The sequence below is a fragment of the Atta colombica genome, unplaced genomic scaffold, assembly GCF_001594045.1.
Source record: "Atta colombica isolate Treedump-2 unplaced genomic scaffold, Acol1.0 scaffold15, whole genome shotgun sequence".
In the NCBI taxonomy this organism is placed as follows: Eukaryota; Metazoa; Arthropoda; class Insecta; order Hymenoptera; family Formicidae; genus Atta; species Atta colombica.
In genome coordinates, this window is record NW_017259239.1 from 1,045,211 (window position 1) to 1,059,062 (window position 13,852).

The 13,852-nt window shown below is 30.1% G+C and overlaps 1 protein-coding gene across 1 annotated transcript in view; it reads right to left on the minus strand.

The window, feature by feature from the left end:
* LOC108685264 (acetylcholine receptor subunit alpha-like) overlaps nucleotides 1-13,852 on the minus strand; it is a 333,770-nt gene that overhangs the window by 140,858 nt on the left and 179,060 nt on the right. The window lies entirely within an intron of this gene.

The window sequence follows — 13,852 nt, forward strand, 5'->3', positions numbered from 1 at the left end:
ACTTCAATATAATTTCAATATTTTTCAATAAAATTTCATTGAAATCAATTAATATTTTCAGGTTGCCTCTCGACTTTGAAATTAGTATTTATGCATTTCTTGCATAATACACTTGCATATCTCATTACATATGTCAAAATACAAAAAAATATTTAAATTTTAATTCAATTCAGTACTATCTATTTTTACTCCTACTTATTCTTTTTTCACTGAACACGAATCCGAGGTCAGAAATACACATTTCAAAAGGGTGAATCCAATATGACGATTTGCAGAGTGAGTAAAAAGTCTTGGACCGATGAAATGTCTTGAAAATTAAGTATTTCTGAAAGAAATTTTTCTTATAAAAGTTGGATTTTAAGTCATATATTTATATATTTAAAATAAATTTATATATGAATATATTCACTGATCTAGTCAATCTGACCTTGGATAGCGCCACCAAGATCAGATCAAGATCACATCGATCTTTTTAAATAGCCCTATTCTTGATTCCAAAATCTAATAGCCAATATTGAGAGCTTTTCGAAACATAAAGTCATTTTTTATTGAGTACTTTTTGAGTTATAAAGCTCGAAGATTATAGTCCGCCGGCATTAGCCTTATGCTGATGGCCGACCAACAGCTAACATCTTGAATGTTGTTTAGAAATTAGAATCATGTTTTGGATAATATTTGATCAAAATCAAGGCATTAGAGATACCTCTTATATTCATATTTATATAAAAATGTATTTTTAATAACTCGAAAAGTACTCAATAATAAATAACTTCATTATAATGTTTTGGAAAGATCTTAATATCGGATTCTGGAATAAAAAATTGGATGTGTTATTTAAAAAAAATCGATCTTGATTTAATCTTGGCAACGCCAAGTTTAAAGTCAGATCAGTGAATAGATCATTTAAAACTCAACTTTTGTAAGAAACATTTCTTTTGGAAATGCTTAGTTTTCGAGCTATTTTATATAGTTCGGTGAACTATTTACCGGTGAATTACTTTTTACTTAACTATATGTCGTATTATATATGTAATATTGGATCCGTCATTTTGAAATGTGTACAGACCTCGAATTCGTATTTAACGATCAAAAAAGAATAAATTGTACCAAATTGTATTAAAATTTAAATGTTTTTTCGAATTTTGATACATGTATCTAAGAAATGCATAAATACTAATTTCAAAATCGAGGGGCAACCTTAAAATATTAATCAATTTCAATGAAATTTTACTCAAATTATATTGAGATTTACAGCTAATTTTTGGGGAGTATTACTAATCGCAATACTCCCTAAAGAAATGTTTTTTTTAGTCTTAAGATGTACTATATATGTACTTGTCTATATATGTACATGTCTTGCATATATATTTGTTTTTCGAATTACGCGCCAAATTGTTTTTTCGGACTTATTAATGTAATTAAAGTACTGTAATAATATCATGAATTAAATTGACAAGCAATTTTAATAATTTGATGCTCAATCAGACACCCTATTAAAAAGATATTATGTCATTACTTCTATTTCTTATTGTTAAATTTTCAAATGTACAAGCCAATAAAATTTTTATTGTTTACGTCACCTGAAAGAAAGACGTTTCCTACAATAGTTTAATCGCGTTTGTATGTTCGAAGAAACTACTCAGCGCGCAGTTCGAATAATTACAAATATGGTATATATGCAATATATGGTATATATACATATATATATATATTAGTATATATATTAGATGTAGTAAAAAGAAATCCATTATTTTTACATGAAATTGAATGGAAAAATAATGGATTTCTTTTTACTACACCTTATATATATATATATATATTAGGTGTACAACTTTGCTTCCGCCGTTTTCCTATAGATTGCTTTAGTGGTAAGTGGTGGTCGAAATAAATAGATCATAGACGTCATACAATAAACTTGGGCATCTGTCAACATAACCCCATAGAAACATTAGTCGATTTGTGTCTGCATCATAAAGTTATTCTCGATTGAAAATGTCAGTTTACGAGCCAAATTCTCGTCATTTGCGGGAGGTTTTAATTTTTTGCTTCAATATGAAGAAATCTGCGGCTGAGGCTCATCGAATGCTCTCAAATACTTATGGCGAGGCCGCTATTAGTGAAAGAACGTGTTGTGAGTAGTTTCAACGTTTCAAGAACGGTAATTTTGACGTCGAAGACCGGCATAGCGGTGGAAGAGAGAAAGTTTTCGAAGATGCAGAATTGGAGGCATTACTTGAGCAAGACTCGTGTCAAAATCAAGAAGAATTGGCACGATCATTGCGAGTGACTCAACAAGCCATTTAAAAACGCCTCAAAGCCATGGGAATGATTCAGAAGCAAGGAATGGGTGCCGTACGAATTGAAGCCGAGAGATGTTGAATGGCGTTTGCTTGCTTGTGAACATCTGCTTGAAAGGCAAAGACGGAAGGGATTTCTGCATCGCATTGTGACTGGGGACGAAAAATGGATTCATTACGATAATCCCAAGCGCAGAAAATCATGGGGAGTTCCCGGCCATGCTTCGACGTCGACGGCCAAACCGAATATTCACGGTTCCAAGGTCATGCTCTGTATTTGGTGGGACCAGCTCGGCGTAGTGTATTATGAACTGTTAAAACCGACTGAAACAATCACAGGCGATCGGTATCGAACGCAATTGATGCGTTTGAGCTGAGCATTGAAAGACAAACGGCCGCAATACAACGAGAGACACGATAAAGTGATTTTGCAGCATGACAATGTTCGACCCCATGTTGCGAAAGTGGTCAAGACATACTTGGAAACGTTGAAATGGGAAGTTCTACCCCACCCGTCGTATTCTCCAGACGTTGCTCCCTCTGACTATCACTTGTTTCAATCAATGGTATACGGCCTGGCTGACCAGCACTTCCGATCTTATGAAGAAGTAAAAAATTGGATCGATTCGTGGATAGCCTCAAAAGATGACAGTTTTGTCGACGCGGGATTCGTACCCGAAAGATGGGAGAAAGTAGTGGCCAGCGATGGACAATACTTTGAATCATAAATGTATAACCAGTTTTTTACAATAAAAAAAAACGGCGGAAGCAAAATTGTACACCTAATATATATAATAATTCAGATTAAATTATTTAAGCATTAAAGATCTAGCTTTGACCATTACATTATTTATTTCTTATTATTGAATTTTCGAATGTATTAGGTGTACAACTTTGCTTCCGCCGTTTTTTTTCCGAAATTCAAGGCTTTATTGTAAAAAACTGGTTATACATTTATGATTCAAAGTATTGTCCATCGCTGGCCACTACTTTCTCCCATCTTTCGGGTAACGTACGAATCCCGCGTCGAAAAAACTGGTCATCTTTTGAGGCTATCCATGAATCGATCCAATTTTTTACTTCTTCATAAGACCGGAAATACTGGTCAGCCAGGCCGTGTGCCATTGAAACAAGTGATAGTCAGAGGGAGCAACATCTGGAGAATACGGCGGGTGGGGTAGGACTTCCCATTTCAATGTTACCAAGTATCTTGACCATTTTCGCAACATGGGGTCGAGCATTGTCAAATGTTGCAAAATCACTTTATCGTATCTCTCGCTGTATTGCGGCCGTTTGTCTTTCAATATTCGGCTCAAACGCATCAATTGCGTTCGATACCGATCGCCTGTGATTGTTTCAGTCGGTTTTAACAGTTCATAATACACTACGCCGAGCTGGTCCCACCAAATACAGAGCATGACCTTGGACGTCAAAATCACCGTTCTTGAAGCGTTGGAACCACTCACGACACGTTCTTTCACTAATAGCGGCCTCACCATAAGTATTTGAGAGCATTCGATGAGCCTCAGCCGCAGATTTCTTCATATTGAAGCAAAAAATTAAAACCTCCCGCAAATGACGAGAATTTGGCTCGTAAACTGACATTTTCAATCGAGAATAACTTTATGATGCAGACACAAATCGACTAATGTTTCTATGGGATTATGTTGACAGATGCCCAAGTTTATTGTATGACGTCTATGATCTATTTACTTCGATCACCACTTACCGCTAAAGCCATCTATAGGAAAATGACGGAAGCAAAGTTGTACACCTAATACGGTCCAGTAAAATTTTTATTGTATAAATTTTAATCTCTCATGATAAAAATTAAATATATTAAGCAGATATCACATTAATCTGATTATTCGAAACTATTAGTAAAATATTATCCACATATCGATAATAAATTGGAATGTTAATATTTAAATTAGACAGAATGTTTTCCTCTAAATCTTGAATCACTAAATTAATTCAGAAATAAATTATTCTATTTTTTATTTATTTCTGTGAAAATGTTTGATACAATTTTTTAAAGGATTGTATAATTGTAAGTTTGATTAGTATTCACGAATGTTAAACGAAATGATCGATATTTTGTTCTAGATGACGTAACGATTAGTAATTTCGCATTTTGTACACATGACTTCTTAACCCTTTTCAATTAACTACGATCTCAACTTTGTTTCTAAATTCATCCCTTAAATATGCGGGGCGCATATTTATTCACGTTTCTATCGCCGTGAAATAACGTATCTCTTTTATTGCTTCGCCCAAAATTATGTCTCAGCGTAAAGTTTTATTAACGCAACAGAAGTGTTCTCTCAATGATGAGAACGTGTTGAAAATAATGTTCATAACTTTTCGCTTTAAAATCGAGTATACAATTGCAATATCGATTTTATATTCTGTGAGACTGATCGTATCGTACGATTCCTTTAAAATTGAAATATCGGAAATATATATACTGCTGATTTTAATGAAATTTTAAGTAAAAATTTAAAATAGAAGAGTGTCTATAAATATCACCAAGTAGAAAAATGGATTTAATAGCTGGAAAAATATTATGTCCGTTGCAAGAAGCATCATTTATCTCGCAGTTATTGTTGTGACATATTTAATCTTGGTTTTACCTCAAATTTTTAGTTACTAATACGTTATCATTTTAATTAAGATTAAAGTATTTGTCATAATTCTGTATATTTTTAAAAAATATTTTTTGCACAAATTTCTAATAAATTGTTTAAGTAATTAATATCATAAATTCAAATTCTTTCCTATTATTGAAATGTATAAGCAGTGTATTATAATGATAATGTTAAAATTATATTTTCTATTTATGCAGATGGATCCAAAATATAAATTCGGCGAGAATGATACAATCGTAACACACATGGTATTACTTTCACGAAGATTCGCGATATCGCATTTCAGCCAGCTCTTTGTTGGCAGAGTTTATGGTACGCCCAATGAGAATATTTGGACACGGTGAATGGGAAACCTTTAGAGCGAGTGACTCGCAACAAATGCAAATATGTGCGAAACTCAACTTTATTTCGTGACGAGATTTAACATAGCTTTCAGGAAATCGGGTCTCGCGAAAATCAAATGACGAATAAATTAAATTAACCATTCAATAAATTCAGCTTGCACAGACTCTTAAATACATGATAAAAGAGTCATTTAGTTAAGCCTTTATTCCCCGTTAATAGTAGCATCTTTCGTGTCGTGATTGAGAATTCAGCGTAAAAGAAACTCTCAAAAGTCTTAAGGATAGCTCCCTCTAAACAATATTTTATTTTGACGATAAAAATGAAAAAGAGATAGATTTCATACGTTCTATAATTCATAAATAAATGTTCTCGCACTTTGAAGATTTTACAAGCTATCGAACTCGGTGTGCGCACACAAAGACTTTTACAACGAAAAATGATTTTTTCAAGAACATCGCACATTTATGTGACCTTATTTATATCAAGTTGTCAATTTAGCATCTATAACGCGTTTACATTTTTGAAAACGTTCTCGCCGAGAATGAATATAAGAGATGTGAGCTTCATCGCTTAAATTTCAACGTGCAAAAATTTCAATCTCTCTGATCAAGATATATGTATACATAGGTATGCGCTGATACCTTATCCAGATCACTCGTAAACCATAGCTTAGAAAGAGAATGTATAACAGAAAGTATGTCGTTTCCGAAAGAATACATTACGTTTTCATTTTTTTAATTCGATATCTATCCGGAACTCGCTTTCTGGCAGCGACTTCGATAAATCGCAGCCGCCGAGTTGAGCAGTTGCTGTGAGATGAGAATTGTTTATGGACCGTGGAACATTCTTCTTTTTTTTTTCGGCAGTAAGATGTGCGTGTAAATTAACTCATATATAGAGAAAAATATATATAGAGAAAAATAACTGCATAAAAGTTGCCCATGATTTATACATCAGGTCTATTGAATAATTTATATATTGATACAAAATAACATTTCTTTTCTACAGAAATTATCATATATTATAATAATTGTATCACATAATTTAATTAATAAAATACTTCTTGCATTGTTTAATATTATTATACTTGAATAATTTTTATCTAATTAATTTTATTTTATTAAATGTATATACGTTTTATTGATTTATTTAATTTTTATGTTAGATACATGAAATTATCGGAATCGTAGTGTAAATATGTTATGATAATATTTTATAGTTTTTATCTATCATCTTCAATACTACGCTCGAAAAGTGAAGACGCAATAATATAATAAAAAGAAGTAATCAGTGAACTAATAATATTCATGAGAATAAATGATTGATGAATTTCAATTATTATTATATTGATCGAAGACTATCGGCACAATTGCTATTTAAATGACTATTATTAAAGAAAGAAAAAAATGTTTAATCCTTCGATTCATTAATGGCACAAATATTTTTATACTAATAAGAGATGGAAGGCATTTTTGTATAAAAGATTCTTTCTCTGTTAATGAAATTATTATTAAAGTGTAGAGATTATTATTAACATCAACTTTATTTAAAAATCATTTCCTAAAGCGAAACTCGAACTCCGATGAAGTCATTAGAGATCAATGTTTTTCAAGCACATGTCTTTATATATTATCATACCAATATCTCACGCAATCTATAATACGTCGCACGTTAGTGTCGCAATTTTCGTCGCGATAAAGCGATCTAAGTCTAATTCTAAGAACTTGACGTTATCTTAGACTTAGAACGTTATCTGTTCGTGCAAACTATGTGTTTGTGGATTACTATTTCATAAGTACAAGTTGCTTCCGTATCAAGCAAATATTATCACGACTTGATAGCTTGAGACATCATATTACACTAAGAAATAGTAAAAAATATCAATTTCGAAATTTTTGATCGTTCTCGGCATAAACTCCATCTCACAAATATGTATTAATGCGTATACTTTAATCCTGGAAAAGGATTTTCGAATCTGTGAAAAAGAAGAAAGTATTTGTTATACAAATATTATATGATTTAATCGGTAATACAGACGGCTTTAGGATCCTCTTAAAAGTTCATGTATGAATCTGAAAATATTGAAAGAAAACAATGCTTCGTTATTTGACATTTAATTGTTCTTCAAGCATAGCATTTATTTAATGTTAAATACGCGACGTACGCAATAATTTATTTCTTTTAAAAATAGAAGTAGATAGATATTGAAAACAAGTGCGTGTTTTAACGTTACAATATTTGAAATATTCCGTTAATAGATATGGACGACGTTTACTTTCCGCTTCATATCTATATGGTGCTTAATATTCACGATCTATATAAATGATATGTAGATTCGATATCAATGATGCTTTCGCATCCAATGCAGAAAAGCGTGGGCCTTTGCGCGAATTGTTAATGCTTTAGAATCGATATAAAATGACAAGAAAATTATTTAATCGATAGAATTCTTCTTTCGCAATTTTTTTGCTATATAACAATGGAAAAGTGTGCCATCTGTATCAGAAACAGAGATACTCATGAGTATTGTGTTTAACATTAAATATTAGCGGGACATGTATATTCACTATCAATAAATCTCTCCGAATATTGCGAGACACAGAACAATCAAATTTTAAATTAGTATTACAATTTGTGATTACTATTATCCAGTTTTATTCGAAATTAGAGCCTGTCGATTTCAACTTTTTTTAATGTAAATGTGTATCAGGATAATGAAAATGTACATATGTACATGTGTACTATGAATAGACTGATTAGAATTAATAATTGCTGCATTAAATATAGATATTCTGATAATTTAAGGATCATCAATCGTTATTCTTGTGACAATATTTTGTGATATTATAAGAAATAAGAAAGGAAAAATGCAGGATACATCACCAAAATACGTATATTAAAAAAAATAAGTTACAAGCAATAGAAAAGAAAACACCATAAATGTAAGTGACTTAGAATAGCATATATTATATAGAATAGCATATATTTTTGTTAAATTTAATCGTAATATCCACCCATGATTGAATTTAATAAAACTCATGCTGTCCCAAGTCATCTATACTTATCTCAAGTCACCTACATTTACATTAGAGCAATACAGAAAATTTTTATGTCATTCCCAAATTTTACAAAATCTTATCACGTACTTGAATATATGATCGAACGAGACATTAATCGCGAATAATAATGTCATCTGCAATGTTAATTATTTTTAAATAAAATAAATATTTATAAGGATGATACATTTATTTATTAATTAAGTAAATTAACGAAATATTAATTCAAATCATCATTTGCATGTCAATTTTATCATCGTTTTAATGAATAGACAAGAATCTTTTAATATCCTTTTCTTTCGAATCGAGAAATAACCTGAAATTGATTTTTATAGTGATTACCTACAATAGTTTTTCGGTCCATTGTATCTTGAATAGACTCATGTAAGATTGTAAAATTGTTTTTTTGACAACAGATCGAGGCCGTTTGACATAACATTTCTTCGCGATTCCCTGCGATGATATTCCGTTTATTGGGACCTGTTTGCGCAAACATTTCGCCGCAACGCCCATGTTTCATGCGATATGAATAATAATCTATGGGATGACTACATCGCTCGCATGCCTGACGAGCGTGAGCCAAGAATTTGTAACAACGCGATTTTTGGACATCTTAATTGATCTTAATTGACATTATCGCATTTTATAGTATATTATAAGATGATTCTAGACTTTAGACGTTTCTATGTAATGTAAGCTACAAATAAATATATCTTGGTTCATTTGTAACATTGAAATTATATCGATTTCAATTTTCCTGAACATCGACATTCATGAATAAATCATTCCATTATATTCCTTGACACTCGCGGTAGAAAAATGATTCAAAGTGTTAATTGTGAAATAAATGCAGGTACGTCCAATTACAAATTCTGTGGCAATAGCGAGAAAGCTCGCGTAAAGCTCTCGTTCGTTAAGCGACAAGAGCGGCAAAAGTTACGCAAATATGTACAGATAATGTCAGTGAGAAATGTTGAGGATCTAATGTGTAATTACAAGCGAAGATGCGCAATTTTTAACTCTTTGCAGTTATAAGATCAATTTTGCGTGCCAAGCGTTTTACTTGTAAGAGAACCGGAAGTGTCTCAATTATTATGATAAAAATTCTCGGGACAATTTATTAATAAATAATATTGCTCGTATTAGCAGAACGTTCGGCACATGTTTTATTCAATACTTGGTATTCGCAAAGGATCGAGGAAGCACGTGAATCGTCGAAATCATCGAAATCGTCTCTCTGATAGAAAAATTTTTGATGTATTTCATCGTATTACTATCATCATAAATTACTATATTCATAAATTTTCATCTTTCGTTTTTATATTTATTACACATGAAAATATTAAGTCACCAAAATATTTTGGTGTATGTATTCTCATGTATTCTCATGTAGGATTATTTATGAAATTATATATTATAATGTGCTATTTTAACATATTCTTTACACTTTAATAAATATGTGTCTATCTATTACTGAAATATCCGTAAATGTTTATGATAATAAATCAATAAAACAATACTTACATATAAATATTCCTTATATATGTATACATATACTGGGTTGGCAACGTTACCTTATAAAAATAACTCATTACTATTACCGTTCTTTTTCCTAAAAAATAATTCGTTACTGTTATACTCAAAATATAATGAGTCGTTATTTTTTCATTACTTTCTTTCTAATAGATGCTGTCATGTCACATAATATATACTACATTTTTTTGTAATTTTTATACTACAATTTATTTTTTGATTTGCTTTTAATAAGATATCTTTAAATTATACGTTTAACGCTTAATATAAATACAATATTTTCTTTTATTGTGTATGATGGGTCGTTTATATATGGGTTAATTTCTATAATTTTTACAAATATACAAAAATTGTGAGATATTTATATATATTTTAACATCTTTAAAAAATATTTATGAAGTTGTATATTTAAAAAGAAGAAAAGGATAGAAAGAATTATTCAGCCAGATGCAGTATTTCGAAAAAAAGAAACAAAATACAAATGACTCATTGTGAATACTCTAAGGGTAAAATTATATTATAATAAAAAAATAATATTGTTTGTAATCTGCATTACATACATATATTTAATTTGAGATATGATACAGAAAAAAATTTATTTTAAGAAATTAATATACTATAAAGATTATATCATATAATCTTTTTTCCACAATGATATTTGTTGGCGTAGAATCTCTTACGTGATCTCATCATCACATGCAATACATAAAGAGTTAAACGGGGAGTACAGACTCTTGCATAATGCATAACACATAATGCACATAAAAAAATAAACCAATTAAAGTCTTCCATTTCCTTCCTTTTCATGAAATAAAGAACTCTGAATTTGCTTGAATTTCTTATGCTTTATGTGTTATGCATTATGCAAAAGTCTGTGCTCTCTGTTTCAGTCTATACGTATAAACTGGATACAATGAAAACTGTGGATACAATGAAAAAAAAACTGTGATTGTGAAAGATTGTGATCGCGTGACAGCCAATCAGGGCCCCTATTTTCAAAAAGTCGCACGAAAAACTAGTGTATTTGATGAATACACCTAATATTCGAATAAATGAATAAAAATATTTATTCGAATACATTTCTTTTTTATTCATTAAAAAAAACGAATAAATATTCATTCAAAAAAAAAATATTCATTCAATAGAATAAATATTTTTTTATTGTATTGAATGAATATTTTTTTAATACGATTACGAATATTTTCATTTTATATTTACTTTTACTCTGTATCTGCACATAGCTTGCAAGCCTATAAGAGAAAACAGAAATCTATAAAAACAATGGCTACAATTACACCGTGCAACGTGCATTTAGTCCGCGACGATGGATGTCCTTGTTTAACTTATAGGTTAAATAAAGACATTTTTATTGAGAATAAATAATCTCGAAATTTAATATCCACAGACCATAATGAACGTCGCGCCCAAAATATCCTATAAAATATTTATAACATTATTATCATATAACTGGAATTATATCGAAATACGTATGGCACTCTATCAAATAGATAAATAAAAAATGTATCTTTCTAAAATATTTTTCAATATTTCTAAGTTTCCTTTATAAAATCTGAATATTACAATAATAAAAATAAAATTCATTTTTTTTATTTAAAGTCATTAAAGTATCAGTTATAGTTAAGAGGTAACGATTGCTTACTGGAGCTTTCTTTTTCAGTTTATATTTTGTTTGAATGAATATGAATACTCGTTAAATATTCATAGTTTTTTGTGAATAAATATTTTTTGAAAACTCAAAATTTTGAATAAATATAGTTATATTTTTTTTGTGAGAAAATTTTGAATAAATACAATTTGGACCTAAATTACAAATTTTTGTATTCATCGATTTTCTATTCATATACTACGAAAAACTAAGAAAATGCTATAGTATATGTAACGCATATATGTAACGCATTATAGTATTACACGTAATTTTTCGTATGCGATATTTTTGAGAATAGAGATCCAGACCGTTAATGTTTCATTTCTGTTTTCTAGAGCTATAATTACTACTAAACTTTTAAGTAATTAGAAATAAAGTAACGATAAAAATAACTAATAAAATCGTTACCTCAAAAATGTAATTGCGTTACCATGAATGTTACTCAGAAGAAAATGTAATGTCGTTATCCATTCGTTACCGAAAAAAGTAACTTGTAATGATAACGACGTTACAAATAATGCGTTACTTGCTAACCCTGTATACACACATCACACACACACACACACACACACACACGCGCGCGCGCGCGCGCACACGCACACGCACACGCACACGCACACACACACACGCGCGCACGCACGCACGCACTATATATATATATATATATATATATATATATATATCGTGCATTTACATGTATATCCGGATTTACAAGTCAATTTGAAATCAATTGATTTTTAAAACTATTCACGGAAAAAAATTAATTGGTTGGTACAGCAAACCTACCTATAATTTACTACGCGAATTCAACATCGATAACTAAGAAGATTTGGTTTAACAAATCGCTAATATTATTCAGCTGTCAACTTTGCTATTTTAACATAGAAAATTGTCTGTATATTATGACTGTAGATTTGCTGAATCAATGAAATTTTCAATTGTGTTTTTTTTCGTGTTTGATTTGATATCTACTAGATATTTTATTGATCTTCGAAAGAAGATCTGATACAGCATTGACATCGATCTTTTGGATGCAGTTGATAAAATGTCGATCTTCTTTGAAAATCAATCAAAGAAAATGTAGTCGATATCAAATCAGTCCGAAAAATCAATCGATATTAACTTGATTTCTGATTTATAAACTAGACTATTGATTAAAAAATTGCTATTAGTAAATCATTTTCTTATAATGTATTTATAATATATTTATTATATAATGTATTTATTATAAAAAACATACGTGTCAAGTATGCTTTATTTAATTGTTTCTAAAAAGTTTGCTAAGCACGTGATTATTCTGCACATGTTATATTTTAACGTAACTAATTTCTTTTTTTAAATTGCCAATATTTTTACGTAATTAATATTAAAGAAATAAAATACGTCTGTAGATTGATTTTCACACATCATTTATTATCTGATTGAAATTTCGCACACTATTACACAATTTATTTGATAAAGTTTACTTTAAAGACGTTTTTTAAAATTCACGAGCTTCCTTAAAGTTACCGCCAATTGAACTGTTTCACATTTTTCCGTAACTTTTGAAATGATGCCGCGGCGCGAGATGTACCGCCCACATTGAATATACCGTCCTACTCTGAAATGCAATATGCATTGATGCGACAATAGTACCTCTTTCGTCAGGTGAGTGGACACTCGTTTCTTGTTTAGTTTCATTATTTATTGCAAACAGTTACATACTGGTACGCACATGCACTATCGATTTACAATGTAACAAATTTAAATTAATTTAAATTAACTGATCGTTGACTGGCGTAACATTACTTTAAAACAATTTGGAAATAAATACATATGTAAAATTATGTTATAAAAAACTAATTTTAGTTTTGCTGTAATTCAAAAAAGAAAAATATATCTATTTAAATTAAACAATTAAAAGCTACTATAATAAATCGCAGTTACTTCGATTTGTGAAATTTATCCTAACTATAAATCAAATGAAACTTAATAGTTACAAATCGCTATGAATATATAAATCATAATTTTTATTCTTTATTATTTTTTTTATTCTGAATAAAATAAAATATAACATATGATGAATAAAACATATCATATGAAACTTAATTAAAATCACTATATGATCAATATTACAGATTGTCATATCATGCACAATAAAAAAAGAAACGCACGCACAATACGTATTTTGATACTGATCGCAATTTGCATCGCAGATCAACATACAAAACCGCTATGTGTTAAACGTGTGCCCGCTCGACCTTCAGTTTCTCTCTCTCTCTCTCTCTCTCTCTCTCTCTCTCTTGGCAACATGCTGTGCCACTACGA